Raw genomic sequence first — 20301 nt, 5'->3', positions numbered from 1 at the left:
ACAGAGCGGGGAGAAGAGCAGAGAGGTGAATGGGCAGGCTATACCAGATGGGGCTGGACTGTCAGCAGGGGGCAACAAGCGGGGGTTGGGAGGGGGAAGCAGCTGGGACACGGGCAAGGCCTGCTACTGCAGAGCGTCCCCAGCCAGAGTAACTGTGGTGAGTCCATGCAGCATGGCACTGGCCTGCTGATGAGGAGGCATGCAGGATGGGCTGTGTGGGGACAGCTGTGGCGATGGGTCGGGCACTCCATAATTTTATTAAAGGGAAAAGAGGAGCAGGGGCGGGACATCACTCTGGGCATGTTGGGAGTCAGGAACTGAGCTGATCTTTTCTTTTCTTTTAATATGCAAAGTTAAAGTTTATTCTAGCGGATATTGTTCTCTATCCTCCATATAAACTTGCAGAAATGTTTAAAAAACAAAAACAAAAACAAAAGTGATGTCAGAGCAGAGAGAAGAGCCCTATATTTTTTAGCAAGGAAGGTGGTTTTGGGAAAGTCTTCAGGTGTCCTATTTAAGGTTCTGCCCCCTAAATATGTAAACAGAGAGTCACGGTTTTGTTTTCTTCTGTGTCAATTTCTCTCTAGAACATTCTATAGAAAGTGTTCAATAAAATGACACAACTAAACTTATGGGACTCTCAGAACAAACTGGAACATAGGAAAGACGTGCTGTTCCGTGGCCCCCACATAGGAGATAAGCAAAAGCCATGGGTGCCGTGGGTGTTGTGCTTGGGAACTGCCCCAGATGCCTGGTGTGCAGTGCATGGCCTTCAGCCCCTCACATGCAGCCTGTTACCCAGCACCATGAGTCCTCCTTGTGGGAATACCTCACCGCCACTCCTGTTTCTCTTCAGCAAGGTGGCCGGCTCACTTTGAGCCTCCGGCACAGTCGTAGGCTTGTCCTGAATGACTATCTCCATTCTGGCCGGGCCTAGCCACATTAGGGAGAACTGTGGCCTCAGGTAGAGGCAGCCTGTACCCTCCAGGATGGACAGAACAGGGAGTGGGAGATAGGGCCTGCTCCAGAATCAGGATAGACAGACTGCCGACTCAGGTGACACAGACAAACATGTTAGCTTTTGTGACCAGTGTCCTCAGCTGTTCCACTGTCTATCCCAGTAGGCTCCAGCTGCCATATTTATTCAGAATGATCCCATCACCTCAGGCTAGTCTGACCATGTGACTGAAGCTACCCAATCAGATTCCTTCCCTAGGATTTTGGTGTGAGTAGTCTTGGGGACTCCGACCCCTAGGACTGCCCACCTATATTCAGTGTGGCACCGAGAGCTGGCTGTTGAGAAGGAAGGGAGTATGTTGCTGATGTTCTAGCTCGTACTTCCAGGCTTTCTTTTGCCCAGCTACTATTCTCTGGGATGCCATTAAATGTCCCTTGCTATATCTTGAATGAGACACTTCAGAGGTCAGGTTGATTGTGAGGCATGGCTCCCGCCAATGTCATTGTCGCTGGAGCAGGTTGTTACAAAAGTGAGTCCCACCTTCTAGCCTCTCTATTGCCATACCGCAGGGAGATTCAACGAGAAGGGTCTTCGGATGCTGCTAACCTCCTGTAGACTCTCAGCTTCCAGAACCACGAGCCTCCAGCCATTATCCATCACTGGCCTGTGGCATTCTATGACAGAAGCACTGATGGGCAAAGGTCTTTCCCAGGGCCACACGTGGCTGGCTCTAAGACTCCTTGGCCCCCTTGGTCCTCAGGAAAGACAGTCCACAGTCCTTAGATCTAACACAGGGGTCCCAGGCAGGGGCACTTGGAAGAGCTGGCCCTGAGGGAGACAGGCTGTCATTTCTGTTTTCCAGAAATGTATGTCTGGATTCAGCCGAACACCTGCAGCACCCAAGAAAGAGCTGCAGAGCCAAGAGCTGTGATTGCATGTCTATGCCTGAGCATGAACAAAAGAGACTGGTGTGATGGAACTGATGCCCAGGGAGGATCCAAGATGCAGACTTGAACTTGAGGCTGGTACGGAAGCCACTCTAGTCTTGAGCCTGACCTTGGCTCTCTCCAGCACCTGCTGATGCAGGGTAAGCTACCTCTGCTCTCTGACCCCTATCTGGATCAATGGGGGATGAAAACAACAAGGCCAGGCACACAGATGTATGGGTATGGGCACACAGGGTATGCAGGATAACGCCAGCACCGGTTGACAGGGCCTCAGGAAATCTCAGGCACTATATGAACAGTTACCATTCAGCACTCCTGTCTGCAGCTTTATGGGGACATACCAGCAGGGATATCACAGAGATAGTGGGCCTGGTACTCTGAGACTCTGGTCCCAGAGTGTCAATCTGTCAGTCCTAGTGAGGCGCATCAGGTAGAAACACATGAGAACCTTTGCCGTGGGTCTTTCTCCTCACCCCATAAAGCAAGAGGTCCAGCTCATCCCTGTCAGAGGTTGAGAGGGGAACAAGACTGGGGGTAATGTATGTAGGGACTGGTCACAAGAAGATAATTAGGCAAACAGAAGACTCACTCAGAGGCCTCTGAGAGGATGGAGTTAATGAAAGAGACCAGACGGAAGAGTGGTGAGTCTCAGAGATGGCCCATCCCTCCTCAGTGTGGCTGTGTGACCAAGTCTTAGTGACCAACTCAGCTAAAGCAGACAGAGATCTGCGGGTCCCTCAGCCAGAGACACTTTGCAGGAAGGAGTGTGGAGCTGGAAGCTCCAGATCAGACATGGCAAATAGGTCAGAAGTAGCCCTTGGGCTTGTTTTATTTGGCCAGAACGACAAGATTCAGTTTGAATTGGAAGTTGAAAATGTGACCCTCTAGGACACAATGTTTTAAACAGTGGGAAAGTAATACGAAGATCTCAAGACAGGACGGAGACCTGGGTGTTTGAAAGACAGCAGAGAGGGCTGGAAGGGGACAGATCCAGGTGGAGAAGTAACAGGGGTCACATCACACAGGGTCTCAAAGGCCAAAGCCAGGAGTTCAAATTATTATTATTATTATTATTATTATTATTATTGTATCTTAAGTGGGCAAGGCTTTCTCATGCTTCTGGATCTCATCCTAGCTGTGACAAATGCTTCCAAGGGTCCGGAGAGGAAGCAGAGATGCTCTTGGGAAACTGAGTCCAAGAGAGGCATGAGGACTTGGCCTTGGCCACTGGGGCGCTGGGGCCCCACCCTGGAGCAGGGCCTGGAAGCTGGTAGCCTGCAGATGGGCAGCCCAGCGCCCATCAGTGGCCAGCTGTGGAAAAAGGGAGTGCAGGGAAACCCCGAGGGACAATCTCCCTCTGTCTCATTGCTTCAGAGGGCCCGGTGTGGCCCTGTGGGTGGAAAGCAGGCAGAGGTTGAGAAGCCAGGGCTTGACAGTCAGGGGTGCCATTGTCCCAGCACATGAGTTGTGGGTTGGAGGAGGCAGAGCAACAGGCTTGGCCTGAATTCCGCTCCTGCTTGCCACTCTCCCTGCTCCTCCTCTCTCCCTCCCCTCTCCCCTTTCTTCTTCCTTCCCTCACTCCCCTTCTCCCTCCCTCTCACCCTGGCTAGGCCCACTGCTGCTTCATCTTGCTCCCTCCCCTCCGCTCAGTAATTACTGGGAGGAGCAGAGGCTTGTAGCAGCTGTAATGGCCCCACTTGCTTTTATCTCTTTCAGAACTGTGATGGTTCAAGAAAGGAATTAATATTGGGTTTGGCTAAGTGCCAAGAGGAAACAATGCATTTTATTATCCGATTGAGAGGGAAATGCTAGGCCTACCCTTGGGACATCTGCTGTGTTCCCAAGTCCTTTCAGAGAAGCGCTGCATTTGTTGGGCACCTACTATGTTCCAGGCCTATCACAGGAGTTCTAGTGCCCAGACTGATTGCAGCTGTATAAGCTGAGAGTTAGCATATTCCCCAGGTAGAGGGAGAAACTGAGGCCTGCCAGCCCAAGGCTGCAGTCAGAGGGGGTCTCAGAGGGCTTTGCAGTTCTGGCCTTGCCATGCACAGGGCTGCTCTGCTAGCAGCGTGTCCGCGGGGACAAAGCAGTGTGACACGCGTGTGCTGGGCCTTGAAGCTGTGAGGGAGGGATGGCTTCCCATCTCATCCCCACAGGGTGCTTAGTTGGGATATTTGGCTAGAGCTGGCCTCAGGCTTCAAGAATGTGGTGAGAATCAAAGCCAGGACACACAGGATACTGCAGTAAGGGGCGGTTCCAGCTGCCATGCAGAGATGACCAGCTGTATACACACTCTGTCATAGAGAACAACTAGCTAGCAAGGACATCTAGCTAGGGTAAGAAGGGCCAGAGGGAGGCAGAGTCCTGGAAGTTGACAGGTGGTCATGGGAAAGGGGCCGTGTCGGGCAAGATTAACGGGAGTGCCCAGCTGGACATCTAAAACAGGCCCCATTCTTGAATATTTAAGAGAACCAAAGAAAGGCTTTTTCTGGTGTAGGCTGGTTCTATACCACACTTAGATACATGCCCAAGGCTCAGAGAAGGCTGGCATGAGCTCAGGATACACAGCACAAGAATAACTTAATCTCCCCAGTCTTTGAAATCTTCATGCTCGCTCGGGACCTGCAAACCTCTTGACACCTCACTCTAGTCCAAGGTCAGCAGCAGCCCTAGCTGCAGTTCTCATTAGGTGCCAGGCTCTCCCAGCATCCCACCGAGGTGGTCCGGTCAGTTCTTCCCTCAGGGCTCGACAGAACCCTTACACAGAGGTGTAGTTCCCAGCTCCATAACTGGACCAGGGAAGAGTATGAAACACCAAAGCTACATGATCGGTAGTCCCATCTTGCAGACAGGGTGCTGTGATGCTTAAAGAGGTCAAACGACCTGTCCCGCATCACCCAGAGCTTCACCTGGGCCCCGGAGTCAGAGTCTGACAAACCTCCTCCCTTAGCTTGTGCATCCTGGGATCAGGCCTGGGTAAATTCTCTGATGCTTTAGGTTTCCTGGCTCCAGAGTCCATCCCAGTTGGTATGGCCACAATGGGAGAGCTGCAGCTTCTGTGAGATGAAGTTGCCCAGGCAAAAGGAAAAGGAAACTGAGGCTCTGGCCTTCTAGGGAAAAGGCAGCTGAAGGTATCCCAACACCCTAGGTGAGGAAAGCATCAAATATACAACTGAGGCCGCCCTGAACAACTGTTAAGCTATTGATTAGCAATAGACCCATTTCACAGTAGGGTAAACTGAGGCACAAGGCCTCCTAGCCAGAAGCTGGGTGTTAAGATTTGAATGGGAGCAGCCAGCTGGGCTGCTGGGCCTATGTACTAACTTCTCCATTTTGCTGGCTCTAGTGGGGAGTTCCAATCCTACCTTTGGTATGTGGCCTGTCCCCTGCAGGCAGCTTCCTCCAGGACAAACCTCCAAGGACATGTCCTGCTGCTCTCTGAAGAAGCCTGAGAGACCACGTCTCCCTGTGGCCACTGGACTGCACAGAGGACAGACAGTCAGGGCAGAGATGCCCTAAGAGCTCCTGAGGGCTAACCTGACAGTCTGGCCAGCAGTCCTCATTAGCTTGGGAGGCCTGGGCTGGAATAAGAGTTTCTTCCCTGACTCTAGACTCACTGCAGATAGGACCTGGCCAGCCGTGGGGAGCACTGAGCTTACACCGCTCTAGCTGTGTAGCCTTGAGCCAGCTTCTTGCCCTCTCTGTGCCATGGTTTCCTTCTGTGTGTCAGCTGCAGAGGAGCAAGGCCCTGCTTCCCAGTGAGCCTAGCCTCCCAACTCTCTCTCCACCACACCATCGGCATCCTGCCAAACCCTGTTCTGATACCTAATTATCTACAGTGTCTGCTGGTGCACCTCATTTTGTGGAGGCAATTTTCAATCTAATCTGCCTGGCATGCAGTGAGCCAGGTCCCATGCTGGGGACTGGGGGATGAGATGCGAGACGGAAGAGCCTACAGTCTCTTAACAGAGTTCCCAGGGCATTTGAGAGATGAACACAGATGGACCAGAACCATGGATTTCTTCCTGGGCATAGCCAGTTGCTGTACAGGGCCCTGTATGCAGAAAAGTATGTTTATACTGCAGTGGGGTGGCAGATCCAACCCACTAAAAGGTTCCTGTGTGCCTAATATGTTCCGTTTATCTCATGTACTACTTCATTTTCTCTCACTACATCCCCACTGTACAGAGGTGGACACTGAGGCTCAGATAAGGAAAGCCTGTTGAAGTCCGGGAGAGAGTGGTTAGATTGGATGCCCAAGCTGCTAAGCATAGTTCTCTGTTGGCACACAGGGCCACCAACATGTGGGGAAACTGACGTGAGGGGATTTGGCACCATTATCTGGTCCCTGTAAGGAAGGTGCCAGCTTTGTAGATGGGACACTGGATGCATGCGTGTCCTTGGGAGTCTCATCCTTAAGGTCCAAGGACAACATATGTCTCCAAAGCAGTGTTATGCTGGGACTCTCAGGAAACAAAGCAAAAGGCTGGATGGGTGGCACCTGCTGCTGTCCCTGGTATAAACGCTCCATGCCAGCCTCCTGGGGTCAGTTGGAGGGGCCCACAGAGGTGGCATGGCTGCAGGGCTCCGTCTCCAGCTCCATGGACAGTGTTTTGGATGCAGTCTCTTATGCAGTCAGGATCCTCACCACCCAGTGACCTCATGCTGGACCTTTCTGACACTTCCTATAAAGAAAGCCCCGGACCATACCACTGGCTCTGGTCATGCTCTGTGCCCCAAAGAGTGACAGCTCAGGATGCCTCTTGGTCTCCCCATCCACCCTAGCTGCAGCATCCTAGATCCAAAGGCGAGCGTGGGGGGGGGGCGGGGATCGGGCAGGGGTATGACATAGTGGATGGATGTGAAGGAGAAAGGGGTGGGGAGGGTGGGGGTTAGGAGGAAGGTAAGAAGGAAAAACCAGAGGAGGCAGAGGCTGGGGAGAAGATGCCAAGGAGGAGGAAAACAAAGGGAGGGAGAGAAAAGGAAGGAAAGCGGGTGGGGGTGGGGCAGAAAGTTCTCCTGTCCTACAGACCCTTGAGTACCCAGGGAAGCTGGGGAACTCACACTCATCAGAAGCAATCTGAGGTTGGAAGAGCCCAAGGTCACTCAGTGGGGAATGATCTGAATTCAAACTTGGCCTGGGGCATAGGCCACTGATTTCTTTTGTGGATCCTAACTAGGTTGGGGTGAACCTCTCTACTCAGACTTCCACGCAGGCCAATCCAACCCTGCACTGGACACAAGGCAACCTCACAGGGTCGGCCAGGGTGGGTGCTCCCCCAGCTCCTTTCCTGGCCGCCTGTGGCGACACAGGCTGGTTCTCTGGAGGGCCTCAGTTCCAAGGCTTCCTCTGCAAAGGCTCTGAGCTCAGCCCACCGGAAGGATTAACCGAGATCAGGAAGTGAGTGACAGGGTGGCCACTTGGCATTCTCTCACAATGGCTCTCTGCCTTGTCAAACACACTGTGAGAGCCCATGGGGTTAAATAACCAGTCGGCCTCTTTCCTCTTTCCGAATGCTGGAGACTCTCCCACACGAGTTTGCAGAATGCAAATTTGGAGGAGATTAAAAAAAAAAAAAACCTCTCAGGGCTAGCTGAACTAAACACATGGCTAGTGTCATGAAGAACTGAGACCAGGAGAAGGCCTGGCCTGTCTGAGTGGCTTGAAGTGACTCAACAGTGAAGGGAACCAGGAACAGCTTCAGGGTTCCTGACCGACATCCATACTGGGTCCACCCCACTCCCAACAATGGCACAGGCTTTATCCAGCCCTTCCAGAGGTATACCATCAGCCACAAGGTCACCCAAGGTCACCCGAGAACCAGTGGTCTTTGGCTAAATAGGTTCGCATTATATGATGCCTAATTAGACTTTAGTTTGTGTTCTCTAGAGAGGGGGCTGGGACCTGCATTGCTGTCACCTTGTCATTGCTGCACCCCTCACTCCTGTGTAACTACTTGGCCCCAGGTGGCTTTTGATTTGCAGTCTCAGGGTACACAGTGCCATTCTGGTCCCTCAGCAGCGTGCTCCTCTGGGAGACAATGGAAGAGGGAGGGTAGAGGTGGCCCTTTCTGGCAATGTCAGTGTCTCCCAGTGACGGAGTTCAGAGAAACATGTGAGACACTCTGTTTTCTATTTGAAAAACTACAAATCTCATTCCTCTTTTCATAAGATCTCAGTCAGGGTAAAAAGAAATGCCTAGAGCAGCAGTTCTCAACCTTCCTAATGCTGGGGACCCCCAGCCATAAAATGATTTCTGTTGCTACTTCAGAACTGTAATTTTGCTACTGTTACGAATCATAATGTGAACATCTGTGTTTTCTGATGGTCTCAGGTGACCCCTGTGAAAGGGTTATTCAGCCCTCCCCACACCAGGGGGGGTCTCGACCCACAGGTTGAGAACCAATGGTCTAGAGTATTTTACAAGACCGAGGGAAGAATGTATTCTTAGGACGGATGAAGGGTCAGGTTCCGGTAAAGACTCTGTCGGAGGCTCACTTTCACCAGCACATCTGTGTTCAGAGGAATTTCATGCTGTGTGCTATAACTCCATGCTATAAAGTAAACACGCTGACAGAGCAAGAATGCTGGAAGACGGCACAGAGACTAATAAATTCCTCAGGCTCAGTGAAGTCAGCTCAAACCTACGAACTCCTGCTCGGGGTCTAAGGGTGTTGGGGTCCAAGGGTGATCAGAGGTTTATCACAAACTATGATGGAGCAAGCAGAGCCGAACCCAGGCCCTTGGAGTCACAGTCGGAGACGAGCAGTGCCATGGGGCTAAAGGTTAGTCTAAGTGTATGTAAGCTCTCGGTGTAAACAGACTATCATTTTATGACTTGTTCTTGGAAAGTAAGGTGAGGTGAGTACCTGGGACACTGGAAAGGCTCCACAGCTGACATCGTTTATGTTTTGGGATAATGGTAGGCAAACAGGAGGAGAAAAGATGATAGGAATTCACAGCTACAGGCAACACAGGCCAGCATTAGAGCCTAGAACCTGACCCTTTGTCAGTTCTAAAAACAGTTTTCTGTCATTCTTGTAAAATCCTCTAGGCCAGTGCTTCTCAACCTGTGGGTTGTGATCCGTTTGCAGGGTGGTGTGTGCGTACAGGGGAGGGTCTGTTGAATGACCCTTTCACAGAGGTGGCCTAAGACCATTGGAAAACACAGATATTTATATTACGATTCTTAACAGTAGCAAAACTACAGTTATGAAGGATCTGGGGAAGTACCAGGGAAAGGTTGATCATTTCAAACTCTTCCAGTGAACCCCTCAGAAATTAGACTGTTGCCAAAATCTGGACTGAATGTGAAACAGTACTCATTTGCCACTAAGCAAATCCCTTGACCCTCTCCTGACTGCAGGGACCTGCCATCCTGTCAGCCAGCAATGGTAGAGGACTCATAAACAGGATTTAGTCTTAGCTTAAGGACTGGGTCTTCTCAAACAGGTTCACGAGCATGAACAAAATGGTCGCCCGCTTTCATCTCTTACGGGCACTAGCAGCTCTCCCTCTGCCTCCGAAATGGCCACATGCCCGAATCCAGCACTCCCTCTTTCCACTTCCAAGAAGGAATGGGGTGACAGCCAGCTCACATCCCTATCAGCATGCAAAGGATGCACTCTGGGGTTCCTCAAGGTGTTACCCTCATAGTCTGCGATCCCAGATCAATCCAGGAGGGAAATACATTTCACCAGCTGTTCAGGAGAGAGATGTAAATGGTAGGGGGTGAGAATGTTTTCTGTGGCCTGTGGTCATTTACACAGCTGGGGCGGAAAGAGCCCATCTCCAGGATGGAATGCTCAAAGATCTTTAGGGACACAGTGCACGAAGCATGCAAAACATTGTGTCTGTTTCTGAGGATGGAGGTGTGTGTGTGTGTGTGTGTGTGTGTGTGTGTGTGTGTGTGTGTGTGTGTTCTACTGATGTCCTAGCCTGGGGACAAGCATCTCGTGCACCTGCACTGACTTCAGCGACTTTCATCCCTGCAACTTCACAGATGGCTGCAGCAACCCCTGCTCCTGGCCTTGCTCCTCAGGCTAATGACAGATGGTGGCTGCTATCGAGGGAGCCAGTTGGGACTAGCTGGTGGCTTCGCCTCCCATGCAGTACACCATCTTGTAATCTCCTGTGAGGTGGGAAATGGCATCCCCTCACCACCCCCACCTACCCTCATTTTCCAGCTGAAGATGCTGAGGATTCATGATGCATGACTTGCCCAGGACCATAAAGCTAAAGAAATAGTGGAGAGATTGATTTTGACTTCAGAACTGTCGCCTCTGGCTCTGGGGTGTGAAGTTTTCTCCTTCCTTGGGCTGACCCGTTCCTGGTTGTCCTTGTCACTCAAGGGAAGCAAGAGCTCTGCTGGCACCTGAGACCACTCCTCCGGAGACTCGAGCAGTTAGCTTCTGTCTCCTATGCCTAGACATAGTCCCCTCTGCTCTCACTGGCTCCCTCACTCCAGAAGCTCCCGAATCAGCATTCCACGCACATCACTCTCCCTGTGCAACACCATTATCTCCCGAGGACACATGCTCCGTTGTCACGGCAACCCGAGTCCTTCCTCCAACTCTATTTAATAATTTCTCAACAGTCAAGCTGGGCTGGCTTGGGGCAGGGGAAAGAGCAGCAGGGCTGGGTGAGAAGTTCTGGGTCCTAGCACCTGTTGTGCCTGGGACAACTGTCTAGACTTCAGTTTACCCGTCTGTAACAGGGGGTCATCTGCAGTGGGTATGTTTGTGGTTTTAACGTCAAAATCATGAGAAGTAGCTTTCTAGGTCTAGGGGCCCCAATGGGGAGCCATGTGGGACATTAGAATGACATTTTAGACCAAAGAGTGAGCTGGAAGCTGTCTTGGGTGACAGCACTCTCTTCTGTTGAACCAGTTCTAACATGTAACCTCCAAACACTGAACCATCTCCCTTATCCTCCAGCATTAGGGCTAGGACTGGTTGGGACATACAGCTCTGTCAGCAGCCATCATAGCCCCCTTTATTCCCATTCTAAAGATGGGCAAACTGAGGCAAATCAGTCCTCATGCTGGGAAAGGCCCAGATCGTCCTCAGATCCTAGTAACATGCTATCCAAGGAGGTTGAATCAATGGGACATGAAGAGTAGCCTGTCTGCTGCCTGTTCCTTTACCCACTTAACCCTCAGGCCCTATTGCTATGGTCCCCAGCCATGTGGCTTCTGGCTGTCCCTCAAGGAGCGATACAGATGATGGAGAGAGAGAAGGAAGAATGATCTGAGTCTCTGAAAGGATACAGTTTCCTCAACGAAAACTCTTCTTTCACAGTACCTAGCACACAGTAGGTGTGCAACATTCTATCTGCTATAGCTAATTGCTGATGCTTGCCCAAGTAGCTAACTTGTTTAGATCCCCCAGAAGCCTCCAGGAAAGTCTTGCAAAGATACGATGGATTGATGTCCCAGGAGCAGCCAAGAAGCCCAAGCCTAGGAAGGACAATCAGCTACCTCTGGGACCTAGTGATTCTCCAAGGGGGTGGGGGTTCTGCCCTGGCCCAGGATGATGGCTTTGAACCGGCTGTCAGCAGCCCTGAACCACTATTGAACTCCCTTGGTTGACAGTTCCATTGAATGCCCTGGCAAATGAGCGGTGCCACATCTGCTCTGTCATTACTGCCATTCACTGCCATTTGCAGAAAGAGCGCTTATCTTACCCATCCATTAGTCTCGGGAGGGTGTCGTGGAGAAATTCAGGGGGTGAAAGGGAAGTGGGGTGGGCAGCTTCTCTCCCCAAGGCCTGCCTGGAGCCTGTGGAATGGGCTCCAGCAAACCGATGTCTATTTTGTTCAGCAGTGCAGAGAGGGAGGGGACCGATCCATGGTCCATGAAGCCTAAAGGCAGGAAGAAGGTAGCCTTCCATTTCTTTCTCAGGTATGCTAGACAGACTTGATGGGGTCCCAGATCTGTAGCGCGTCTCTGAACTAACCTGGGACAACCTTTCAACTCCGGTTCCTCTATTCCCTTACAGAGGACATTGGTACTATGGTTAGCTTAGTATCATGTCAGAGTCAGCATGGGGGAGAGGGGAAATGACCCCACCCCGTGTGTTTATTCTGTGCTTCCTTCCTGAAGAAACCTATTCAGTGCCTCTGTGGCAGGTATGTGCCTTAAAACCCATCACACATCTATCTATACGGTCCCTTCTCACCCTTCCCCATGGACACTGGAATTTTTGGAGAGGTACGATGGGTAGTCTTGCTCTCTTCCTCTCTCTCTCTCTCTCTCTCTCTCTCTCTCTCTCTCTCTCTCTCTCTTCTCTCTCTCTCTCTCTCCTCTCTCTCTCTCTCTCTCTTTCTCTCTCTCTTTCTCTCTCTCTCTCTCTCTCTTTCTCTCTCTCTCTCTCTCTCTCTCTCTCTCTCTCTCTCTCTCTCTCTCTCTTCTCTCTCTCTCTCTCTCCTCTCTCTCTCTCTCTCTCTTTCTCTCTCTCTTTCTCTCTCTCTCTCTCTCTCTTTCTCTCTCTCTCTCTCTCTCTCTCTCCAGGTGTGCCCTTGATCTCGCTTTGGACATAGTCTCAGCAATGGCAAAGAATGAGCCCCATCTCCTCTTGTCACCTCCTCATACCCTTATCCCTGCTCAGGTGCTTTTTGAAGAACCGAGCAACATGGAAAAGCACCAGGTTTGATGTCAGCAAACCCTCTCACCCCCTTTAACCCTCCCCACCCCCATCTAGACATAGCTGACAAGCAGGACACCCACTCCTGCCCCCCGGCCTCAGGGTTAGGAGAGAGCATCCACCACAGCACCAGGCCTGGAGTGGGAGAAGTGAGGCACTCAGTCTTGTCCAGGGCCTGGAGGTGGGGTCACTTGGGCAGTGGTCAAATGGGTGGCCTCCTGCCTTGCCTACTGTATCCCAGAGGCAAGTGTCCCAAATCCGTAAGATGTCACATATGACAGCATTGAAAGTGTTCAAAGGTGATCCTGACCAGTGTTCTATATTGTATCCTGCTGCCCGACCCTCTGTGCCAAGCATGCTGGACGCTACATGATGCTCCGACAGTGGGCTTCAGGTGACCTGGCTCACATACGAACGTTGTTCCACATCCTTTCTGGCTCTTGAGCCCATAGGCTCCTCTGTATAACCTCACAAAGGTAGGGGGGTGGTTCATGTCACTCCAGTTCCTTCAGATGAGCATGCCTGTGTCATGCAGGTCTGTTTGAGAACCCACATCTCCCCCTCTTCAGTGTCTGGCTACTATTGATGGGGTCAGGCTTTTGAACCCTAAACTTTGGACACAACCTAGATAATGACAAGTTCTGGCCAGAGCCCAGGTAAGGCTCAAACAAATCCAGGGAGGGCTCTTCCCTCCGCAGCCCCTGGCTGAGCCCACCTGTGTCACCTGCCACCTCAGTTTCCAGGTGCTGTGGGTTCTTTTCCTGCCAGCACAGGGCTTCCCCAGGATTCTCAGGAAGAGCTCAGTAAAGGGGACCAACATTGGCTGGGAAGGTGGGAGATCAGAGGACTCTGAGCCTCAGTTTCCCCAAAAGATAGTAAAGGTAATCCTATCTTTGGAGCACCTGGCTCAATGAAGAAAATGCTTTGAAGACAGAAATTCTGTGTCTTAGAGTGAGCATTCTCTCCCTCATGCGAAGGGAACTCATCTAGGTCAAGGTCGTTCGGATTGAGATTTATTAGAAACTCAGCTTTAAAAAAGATTCTCTTTGGTTGACGGAAGATTCTTCTCTAGGAACACAGTTTCTTCTTCTGGATTACATCCCCATCCTACCAGCAAGGGCACGGTTTACAAACTGTAAAGTACTATGCTGATAACCAGGGGTTATGTGGTCAGCACCAATTTGCAACCAACCAAAACATTGACTCCAAATGTTTCTGCTCGCCTCCTTATGGCGGCTGCCTGCGTGCGCTCTCTGCTCTTCTCAAGCAATAAGGCCAAAGAGGCAACCTGCTGCCAATCCCTTCCAGGGCATCTTTGACCTTGAATGTCCCTCTGTCTGGGGCTCAGCTATCCCAAGAGCTGGCACAAGACACTGGTCTTGCAGACATCAGGCAGCTGACAGGTGAGCAGAGTGGCAGGTCACTGTCCCAAACAGCCACCAATTCCTCCCTTTTCTACCTCAAATTTATGTCAGGACTATACCCAGCCCCAGAAGCCTGGGGCTGCTTTGCCAGCTGAGGGGCCCTAACATCCTAATGTGCTCCATTCTGCCCAGCTGTACATCTCCCCCACCTCCAGAGTGCCACCGCCAATCATTCTCCAAGACCTGGTCCCCTTGTAATTTCCAATTTGTGAGAAATATAAAAATAGAAGTCCATTCGCTGCAGGCAGCTCACATCGAATCGGATGCCACTTTCTGTGTCATGTCAGATCACGGTAAACGGAACTGATGGCTTCCTTGGGCTGCTTTCAATGGCTTCCGGAGTGGGGAGGTGGTGGGGACAAATGAAGAGACACCGGGAAGTTTGAGAAAGGTGGCGGCTGGGTGCAGGCCACCAATACCAGCTTTAAATGAAGTACAGGCCATGGACCTGTTGGGATAGAATGGTGACCTCAGCTAGAATCTCAGTTCTGCATGATAACAGCAGAGGTCTCCAAACTTCCACTTCCCCCTAAGTCAAGAGCCACTAGACTGACCGATGCCTGGTCTTCCCAAGCTGTGGTTAGGCTCAGGTGCTGGGAACGCACTCGGGAGACCCTATCATTTCTCTAGTGGGGTGTGGCTGTGCTTCACAGCAGTGGGTATCACCTGCGAGAGACTTAGAGACTTCATGGCTGAGCTCAGACTCAGCCCCATTTATTCTCCTCTGATACAGCATCTACATAGGGACAGGTAGACACAGCTCACAGGAGCTTATACAAATTAAATGACACAGAAGTGTAGCACAGGGCATGTTCTCTGGCACATTGTCACTATGCAGGCAAGGCGGTTGTCCCTGTATATGACAATACTGGCATGGGGATGAGGGTTCTTGGAAATTCTTCCTCTGTTTACATCTGAATTCCAGGTCTCTGCTGGAGCATCACAACTTGCATTCACACCTACTGCCTGTACCAGGAAACAGACATGGGCTTCTCTCTGCTTCCTTCTGCCACTGAGGGCTCAGAGTCAGTCTAGAGTAGAGGACAGTACTGGGTGTCTAACAAGTTCACAGAGACACCTCTCCCTATTTTAGGATTAAAATAATCCCTATTTTAGGATTAGAATCTGACTGCCCATCCTCTTCCCTCTTGGGGGGCCAAGTTCTCTTCCACTACCAAAGAATGACTTTCAGAGAATAGGGCAAAGCTGTCAAAAAGAAAAACAAAAAAAATCACCAAATCCTGGAGCAGTGGATAGATACTTGGTGACCTCATCAGCTGGGGGAGGGGCTGCTCTCATTAGCTGGGGGAGGAGCTACTCTTTGCAGATGAAGTCATTCCAAGGTCATCTGAAGTCATTTTAAGGTCATTTCCATCTTAGCGAGGGCTGACCACTATTCCCCAAGTAAAGAATTTGTGACATTGCAGAGCTGAGTGCCTATCTGGGCAAAGGCAGGCAGGCCCTGTTGCCCCGTTTGCATTTTTGGACCAGGCAGGGCAGCAAAGGGGTGGGTGCTCTCTTTTTCGGTTTGGCTTCAGGAATGCAATGGAGAGAGAAGGGAGCTGTGGGTCAGGACAGCTTGGGATCAAGGGGCCACCTGTCGAGACATGGAACAGTCAACAGGAAAAGGCATGGGTATACTGCCTACCCTCAAGATGGGGCGGGGGGGGGAGCTTTCAGAATGCAGAGGCCTGCAAACGGGGGGCCCAGTCTAGATTTGTCGACACTCGGCCGGGCATCCAACAAGCAAGAGACAGGGAGGAAGAGACAGTTCTCAAGTCCAAGTGACCTGAGAAATCTCTCTCAGTCAGTCCTAGGGATAGCATTTCTGTGGGATCTGTGGGAGGTGATTTACTTAATGTTGCTCTAGTTGTGCCACTTGCCAGGAAGGAAGAGAAGTAGCCATTCCTCTGACAGCAGGCCCAGACAGACTAACTCACGGTCCACCGTGAAATCCCACTGTCACTACTCTTCCCTTGACTATCCCACTTTACAGATGGGAAGACTGAGACCAGGGAAGCACAATATGGCAGCCTAGGGTTGCCTTGCCTCGTCCTTGCTGTGTGACCTTGGCCAAGCTGCTCCCCCTCTTTGTCTCATTCTCTCCTCACTCCTGAAGTGTGCTCTAGAGCAGTTTCTGTTGTACAAGGGTAGGATAGAAATGACAAGCTTGACACACTAAAAGATTTTGACATTCTGCTTCTTCTTCCCAAAGGGGATTAGAACTTGGCCAAGGTCACCTGGCCAAGAAATAGCAGTACCCAGCCCAGGGCATATTCATTCATTCCTGGGTGTGGATTTGAACAACTCGTTTTACAGCCTTCCTGCTCCAGCAGCACGGGTAGACAGGACAGGACCCATCGAGCTGGATCATTAGTAGGCAATCACCTTCCTTCCACCCAGGTGGGCTCTATTCTGGAACACATATTGAGTTCCTCCTGGGTTCTGGACCACAGGTAAACAAACTCACATCCCTTTCTCCCTGGTTGCCAGGAATGTCAAATACTGGGCTGACACAAGTGTGGAGTTCTGTGTATCTTTTTTTCAACCTTGCCTTCATCCTCTTAGCTGCCTGGCCTCTGGCCTCTGGACCCCTCTTTAGAGCCTCACCCAGGAGACCTGACTTCTTAATAAATGTGGGTCCCTGAAATCAGGTTTCCACTGGGGTCTGACCCATTACCGTTTTCTCCCTCGGTGGTGGTCGGCAGTCTCCTTTGCCTTTCTCAGGAAACCCCTCTCCACAGAAGCTCTGAGGACAGGGCAGCCTGTGTCTCACTGCCTGGGACTCACTGTTTGTCCTCTAGCCACTGGCCACCAAGCCAGCACTTGGCTGGAGACAGAGCGCTTTCTTTGTTTGCCGCCTGCCTGGCAATTCCTTTCTGAGGCTTAAGGGAGCCTCAGCCATTTTGCCCTCCTGCTCTAGGGAAAGCTCCCTCCCTCTCTCTTCTCTGCAGAGACTTACACCTCCCAGGGCCACTTTCTTTTCCCCTCCTTCGTTTGGAAGAGGGTCTGAGGATGCTATGACTGGGACCTGCTCCATCCTTTTCAGAACTGGGGTGTGGAAAGACTGCAGGGCACTTTGAATTCCCACAGATCTCTTTTGTTTTGCAATTTGGAAGTTGGGATATGCACGCTCCGCTATTTCCACCAAAGTTCACAACAGGGAACATAGGCAGGACCCAGCACATCATTTTTTTTTTTCTTTTGTCCAACACATACCCTGTTTGCCATAGAAAACTGGGGCTAGCATCAAATTCCACTCGGCTGGACATAGTCCCTTCCCTGATGTGGCCGCAGTCCCTTTCACCCCTGATCTTCGTGGGTGGGCAGGAAGTCCAGCAGGTATCTTGGTCCTATCAACTGGCTTTGAAAAATCCATTTTTCCCCCTCGAGACTCAGGTCTGTTTCGAGAGGACATTGGCTCCGTACAGAGCTGCCCATTCTGAGTCTCTTCTTGGAAGCCCAAAGCAAACACAGAACGGGACATCTGTGGGTGTCACCCATGGGGTGGGTGGGTACAGAGAGACTGAGCATGGAGAAGCCGTGGTCATTGCCACAGAAAGGAAGGAGTAAACACCTGGGAAAGACAAACCATGGGAAGTCCTGGCCCGACCCACCTCTTGCACTGGGCATCTCTCAGATTAACAGGGCAGCAGCGCCAGCTTGCGCGCGCTCAGCCCCAGCTGCTGTGCACTTTCTTAAAGCCAAGGTTTCTGAGAGCTTGAGCTGCCCCGGGATGAGAAGGAGAGGTCTCCATCCTCCGGTAGTCCTCAGCCCCTCCATCCTCCCGCCCCTAGTGAATGAGGCACGCTGAGACTAGGGACGTGGCGCAGGTTGGTCTGGTTCCCTCCTGGGCACCCCGCCGTCAGCTGCTGAATGAACCAGGACATCGACGGCACCGGGCCTCCTGGGACCCTCCCGCCTCCGGAGCATCCCTAGGCTGCAGCCGGCGCATGTCGTGGGGCAAGGACGGCGGACGCTGCAGCCTAGGGTCCCACCCTCCACCCAGCGCCCCGACGCCAGCCTCCCTTCCTACCTGCGGCCGGGGCTGCGCGGGCCGCTCCGGGCTCGGCCGCGCTAGGACGCGGGCGCCTGGGCTCCTGGGCTCGCGCAGCTCGCCTGCAACCTCTCAGCTCTCTAGGGCTCCGAGGGCGGGCGGAGGGGGCGGGGCTGTCTGGACACGCCCTCTGGGCGGGGCTTGTCCGCGCCGTCTTGCCCGCCCCTACCTTTCAGCCTCCATCTCCCACCTTTTCTGTTCCTGCGCCTCTCTCCCAGTTACCTCTGCCCTGCTCTCTCGCCCCTCTTCCTTCTGCCCTGCTCCTCTCCTCCCTCTGCCCGCCTCCTCCTCCCTCCGCCTACCCCCTTCTCTCTCCTCCCTCAGCCCTGCTCCCCTCCTTCCTAGGCCCTGCCCGCCTCTTCTCTCTGCTTGCTCCCTCCTCTCTTCCCCCTCTCTCTGACCTCCTCTCTCTCCCAACCCTGCTCCCTCTCCCTCTTTTTCTTGGCCTCCATCCTCTTTCAGTCTCTGACCTCAAAGGTCTACCTTAATTGGTCTCTTGGTTTCTCTGGCTCTGTCACATCTTCTCTCTTGGAAGCATTGTGGGAGCTGGGTAGGACACTTGCTTCCTCTCTACCTCTCCTGGCTGCCGCTGCCTTCTTGGGAAACAAAGTTACTACCTGAGCTACTAGGCTGAGAAAGATTGTCACTGCAGAATGGGTTATGGAGGAGTGTGTGTGTGTGTGTGTTTGTGTGTGTGTGTGTGTGTGTACAGCAAACCACAAACTGGAAACCACCAGAATTGGCTAAGGACCCTAAGTGCTCTGCTTCCAGCTCTTGAGGTGTGAGGGATTATCTAGAACACCTCTGCTCTTGGCCAGCTCCAGCTGCCTCTCCCTAAGTCCAGACCCTCTAACTCCTTCCATCGAGGCTTTGGGGAAAGGGCCTGCCTTTTCCATGTTCCCCAAAGACTCAGAAAGAATTCATTCTCTCTACTTTCAGTGGCTTCCTGCTTCTGTCCGAGTCTGGCACTCAATATCTGACCTCCCATCCTCTAATTTCATTAACCCTGGGGTCTCCAGCCTCAACTCCCAAAGACTACCTGGCTTTCTGCTCTTTCTCCACACTTACTTCCACAAGCATCAAGGCTTAGTGCTCTCTGGCCTCCTGACTGGTTCCCAGGTGCTGTGTGTGCTTCAAATGAATCTTTCTGGAGCTCCTGTGAGCCACACATTGTGAGCTTAGGGACACAATGGTAGACACACGGGCCATAGCTCTTCTTATGGGGCAAGTGAAAGGAACAGGCTTTCCTGGAATAAACTTTTGTGGTTTTTTGTTTGTTTGTTTGTTTTTGTTTTGTTTTGTTTTTTGTTTTTTGTTTTTGAGACAGGGTTTCTCTATGTAGCCCTGGCTGTCCTGGAACTCTCACTCTGTAGACCAGGCTGGCCTCGAACTCAGAAATCCGCCTGCCTCTGCCTCCCAAGTGCTGGGATTAAAGGCATGCGCCACCACCGCCTGGCTGGAATAAACTTTTGAGAGCCTAGAATGACAAGCTCTGTCAGGGCCAGCCATGAAGTCCCAACATAGGTTGGGATAAGGGATAGGTCCACTCATGAAACTGCCACTGGGGTGGGAGCTGCTGTGTGGATGAACAGACAAAGCTGCCAGGGGGAATGTCGGTGCAGCTTCAAACAAGATTAGGGAAATAAGGGGGGGTGCTCTGGTTTGCCTGATGATCATTTCAATGTCTTCCAGCCTCAGGAGCTCAGTTTTTACTGTAGGGTCTTCTCCCCACTTCTGACAAGCATAGGATTGGATACAGAACTCCTGTCCACACACGAAAATGTGACTAAAGCCATGCCAGTCAGGATACATCACCTCAAAGCAAGGGCAAGTGACAGACGTTAGGCCCCTGGCACCTCCACCTAGGACCTTTGCCAAAAGTCTTAATCACCAACAGGTTTTTAAATCTGGGACTGCCACACCTACAACGGAGCCTGCCTGAATGTAAGGAAATATAGAAAAAGGCAGAAATGAGGCAGAGACCAGGTGAATGTTGTTTGAGCCCTCTGATCCAGCCATGCCTGGAGGCAGAATGATTCTCTGAATAATTGAATCGCTCTCTTTTAAAGATTAATTCATTTTAATGTTATATGTTTGGTTTGTCTGTGGGTGTGCTCATTTGTGTGTGCCTGCAGATTTCTGAGGAAAATCTTGCATCTCCTGGAACTGGAGTTACAGATGGTTGGGAACAACTATGTGTGTGGTGGGAATCAAATCCAGGTTCACTGAAAGCACAGCTAAAGCTCTTAACCAGTGAGCCATCTCTCCAGTC

At 51.7% G+C, this 20301-nt stretch overlaps 1 protein-coding gene across 1 annotated transcript in view; it reads right to left on the bottom strand.

The window, feature by feature from the left end:
• Slc6a1 (solute carrier family 6 member 1) overlaps positions 1-18271 on the bottom strand; it is a 33678-nt gene extending 15407 nt beyond the window's left edge. Inside the window, exon 1 of the mRNA XM_031382963.1 lies at positions 18009-18271. The gene's annotated coding sequence lies outside the window, so the exon portion shown is untranslated. The remainder of the gene's footprint in view (positions 1-18008) is intronic.
• Positions 18272-20301: the final 2030 nt, after the last annotated feature.

This window comes from Mastomys coucha, unplaced genomic scaffold (assembly GCF_008632895.1).
Source record: "Mastomys coucha isolate ucsf_1 unplaced genomic scaffold, UCSF_Mcou_1 pScaffold20, whole genome shotgun sequence".
Taxonomy (NCBI): domain Eukaryota; kingdom Metazoa; phylum Chordata; class Mammalia; order Rodentia; family Muridae; genus Mastomys; species Mastomys coucha.
The sequence above is the reverse complement of the archived record's forward strand: the minus strand, read 5'-3'. Positions and strand labels throughout refer to the sequence as shown.